Source organism: Gavialis gangeticus, unplaced genomic scaffold (genome assembly GCF_001723915.1).
Source record: "Gavialis gangeticus isolate Ggan-Ray unplaced genomic scaffold, GavGan_comp1, whole genome shotgun sequence".
NCBI lineage: Eukaryota > Metazoa > Chordata > Crocodylia > Gavialidae > Gavialis > Gavialis gangeticus.
In genome coordinates, this window is record NW_017728992.1 from 156,123,174 (window position 1) to 156,127,600 (window position 4,427).

The window sequence follows — 4,427 nt, forward strand, 5'->3', positions numbered from 1 at the left end:
ACCCGGGACCTTCTTTTTACCCCCTATGTATTTAAAAAAGGACTTCTTATTGTCCTTAATCTGGGAAGCTAGTCCCAGTTCCATCTCTGCCTTGGCCTTCCTAACTACCCCCCTACATCCCCAAGCAACTGCAGAATAGCAGTTGTGAAAGCATGGATGATAGTGGCCAGATCAGAGTCTAAAAAAAGGATTACAGTCTTCTCACCAGACAGAAGTCCTTAACATTCATACTGAATTCCCCTCAGTAGTTGCCTGTACTTACAGTGTCCTGCCTGGGACTGAAAAGATTGGTTTTTGTTAATTGTTTTGCCCAAGATATGATGCTGACATTGATATCTGTCTACCCTTTGCTCCTCCCCTTAGCTCCACTAGCGTTCTTGAAACTCCTTGTGATTGAGAGAGTTGGCTTTGGGGAAGAGGGATCAGGGTGTTTTTAAGCCTCTCTCAGGCACTGGGTGTTGGCTACAGCCAAGCCTCGGGACTTGGGCTGGGGTGTGCCAAAATGCTTCTGCTGGGACCAAGGCCAGAGGTTGCTGGCTCCAGGGTCTTGCCCCTCCATTCAGGGTCAGATTTTGCCATATTTGAGGTCAGGAAGGAATTTTATCCCATGGACAGATTTGTACGGACTGTGGGGGGTTTGCCTTGTGCTGCAGGGGGAGGGAGGCATGGGCCTCTACCTGGGATTTTTTGAGCGTATATTAACATTTCATAGAAGCAGGATGTTGGCTGCTGTGGTTCCCCTCTTACCTGTGGCACATCTGTGTCATGTCAGGGTTGATGGTAGACTAGTGTTTGGTTTAGATTATGGTTTGTATGGGATAGTTTGGATAGGGGCGAACCTGCCTCAGGCAGGGGGTTGGACTAGATGACCTCTGGAGAGCCCTTCCAGCCCTACTTCTTCATGATTGAGTCTATGATCAATATGTCTTGGTGTTTACAGTATCCTGCCACTCCCTTTCTGGTGGGGTGGTCTTTGGCCACAACTCGGGTTCCTGCAGAACTGTGTTGAAACTATGTCACTTCTTCCCACCACACTCGGGGCTAATTCTTCTATGAACTCACTTTATGCTTTCTTAAACCAGGGCTATCCAACTTGGGCATGGCTGGGGACCTTGTAATGCTGGCCCATGTCCCTCGCTAATCACCGCACAGGCCACACCTTGCCGAGGCGGCCCTCCGCTACCATGCAGGCTGTACCAAGCGCCCCCTGCTCTCCACTGGCAGCAGGTGGAGCTCTGCTTCTTGCCACACAGGTGGCACACTAACCCCTGGCTCTTTCCCTGCTGCCTGGCAGTGGGAGACAGGGCTGCCAGGGCTTGCAGGCTAGGTGTTAACTGGTCACAGGCCACCAGCTGAACAGCCCTGGCCTAGACCATGAATTCCCCTGGAAGAGAAGTTACTTGAATGAGGGCATAACTTCTTCTTTCCTGCCAGGTGTAGACACTAGCATCCACTCAGTGTTACAGTGAAGGGTGGGGACTGTGCTAAATGTGACGTAGCAGTGAGAAAAGATTTTGAAGGACAGCACCAGAGGAAACTGTTGCTCTTAATGAGTGTAGTAGCAAGTTTAACTCCCTCCATGTTGGAGCCTAAGCTTTTTGTTTCATCTAAAAATTCATAAACATTTGAAAAAACAAGTTCTCCGCAGTTCACTATCAAACTGGTATGAAGGGCAATTAGTTCCTGTGAAAATGGAGCCTGAGGACTTTAAAACAAAAATAACTGGATCTGCAGGGAGGGTGGTTATATGATAGCTTTACCATTGAGATGGCACTCCCTCTGACCTTAAGGTTTATATATAATGTGTCACTTTGAGTCCAAGAATCTCAAAGGTCAGGAAGAAAACACTTTAGTTCCTGTAACGGTTTGAAAAATTGTAGTTAAACTGTCCATGGTGTAAAATAGCATGGGAGGGCAGGGTCATGGAAAAGTGCCCCATTTCTAAGAGCTTTGGTCTAATAAAATATATCACATTTACCCAAAGAACCTTGTCTGCCTTTCCTCAGTAGGATATTTTTCATGTTATTCCTTTGGGGAAAACAGTTACCCATTTCCAGCTAGGATGCTTGCATCCTGAAGATCATAATAAGCAGAATTTAAAAAGCCATAGAGAATTTCTACTATCCATTCTAATGGCATGAAATGCCATTAAGGAAAATTAAAAATATGTTTTTTTAGGTATCTTACATAGTACATCTCATCCAAGATGATCCTAAAGAGCACGGAAATTGCTTTGCTCATCCCCACCATGCAGCTACCTTTGTGGAGCAGGAGAAAGAGACCTGTCTTTGAGATGAGGGCATCAGATCTCAAAGAGCCTACTGTGGAACAGTAGTCAGTGACAAAACTGTGTCCATCTGAAAGAAATGGGAATGTAGATTTGGTAAGGATGTCAGGGATAGTATTCCTTGTGTGAAAAAATTCTGTGACCTATTTACTGATTGCAGTCAAGATCTTGATTACATGACTCATTCAGAAGACACGAACCTCACAAACTGTATTCCTGCCTACAGTGCTGCCAGGTGTTTTAAAGAATCTGTGATGAGGAAAGAAATTTGAAAAGCCAGTGTTATTTTTGTTAAACCTGGTGTATCCTTGGGCAAAAGCTAGTTATAGGTCAGTTATATATGTTGTGGCAGGGTAAATGTAGATGATAAACTACTATAACTTGGTCTTCTTTGTACTAGACTCTTCCCGGTCATGCCTGACTCCAAGCATAATTAGCTAATCACTAATCCACCATTTAAGTGGTATCAGGCTTAGATGTATTGTGTCAAGGCAACGTGTAATATTTTAATAGGTTTGTAGACTGCATCAGTTGCCAGGAAGTGTTTTCAATTACTACTTCACACAATAAAAATATTTTTCTTTTCAGACATTAGCTCCACTTTCTGATTGAGAATGGAGTTGGAAGACCCCAGGGAAGACTGAGAGGCCCAGATACTGGTACCCATTTCCCAGCATAGGTTCTTGCTTACAGAAGCACTTTAAGAGAGAATTGAAGTATTAAGAGGTAGTTTTTTTCTTCCTGAGACTGTTTTTTAATAATAATTTACCCTGTGGTTACTGAGAGTCAGACTAGAGTGACCGAGTCAAAATGGTTTTAGGGAGGAGGAAGAAGCATGGATGCTGTTAAGCTGGGGCTATGCTTAAAACTATATTTATACTAGCAAACATGGAAGCTGTAATTCATGAGTGATGACAGGTAAATTGTACAAGGAGTGCCCATCAGCTTGTACTGTAGGGCTGCTCTGCTCAGGCTTTGATAAGTGCTGCTCTCTGAAGGTGCACATAGAAGTGTAGCTCCCAGGTCTAACTCGTGGTTCTTCAGAGAAAGTGCCATGAGTTAAACCAATCCTTCCAACCCAACAGACCCTAGCTGTGATTGAACTCCAGTTTGGAGCCAATCCAAGGAGAGAGGCTATATCTCTGAAACCTCTTCCCCTAGCTCCACCCCCACTCCCCAAGCTCCTGTTCTGTCTCTGGATGGGAGGGGGAGAAGGCAAGGGAGAGAAGTCTGTTCTGGGGTTTCCCCAGCCATGCTGGAGTGGGAAGGTGGGTGGATTGGATGGCCCCCTCAAAGTGGCTCTCCAATGTGGGTGGATTGGAGTCACCCTGGGGGAGCTCTAATCCACCCATGCCACCCTCCAGTGCCAACTGGGGAAACCTCAGAATGAGCTCCCTCTGCTGCCTTTCCCCCTTCCATTTTGAAAACAGTGCCAGGCTGGGCTGTATTAGCTGAGCCCTGCTCCTGGCACGTGCAAACAGAAGTTAATGAATGCACTCCACTTTGGATTGCCACAGGATTGGGTCCTTTTAAAGCACTCTGCAGCCATGCACTTGTGTTTGATCACAGCTGTAGAGCGCTTTCTGGGGCCAGATAGGGCAAAAATTGTCACTTCTGTCTGTGCATCGTGTCCTGCCTAGAACAGCTTTTCCTCTATGCAGCTGAAGCAAATACTTCCATTTTTGCCAGCATGGGTAAGATCAGTAGAGGAGATACAGGGCCCATCTGCAACAAAAACTTACCATACCAGGCAGTGTTTTGCTAAACCACATTGCACTGTACCAAGTTTACTTCTGGACCAGAAGCTAGTAGCCATGTTAGAATGGAAGTGGTCCTGCATAAACACAGTTATGCTGCTTCTGACTTGGGAGGTAGCGCATGTGGAGCAGTGCATCACCTTTGTGCACATTGCTGCCTGGCACAGTAAGTTTGTAATGCAGACATGCTGTTAGAATGCAATATAGAGTAATGGAATCCAGTTCTCCTTTAGACTGAGTAGAGAGGCTTTTCCTGTTGATGACTTGTCCCCTGCTTACTGGAGCTATGTCAAAGGTGGGCCTTGCATTTCTCACTCTTTCTCCTTTCTTCTCACTCTATATAAAAGCAGCACTGTGAGGCATGCAACTGAGACCTCTTCCCC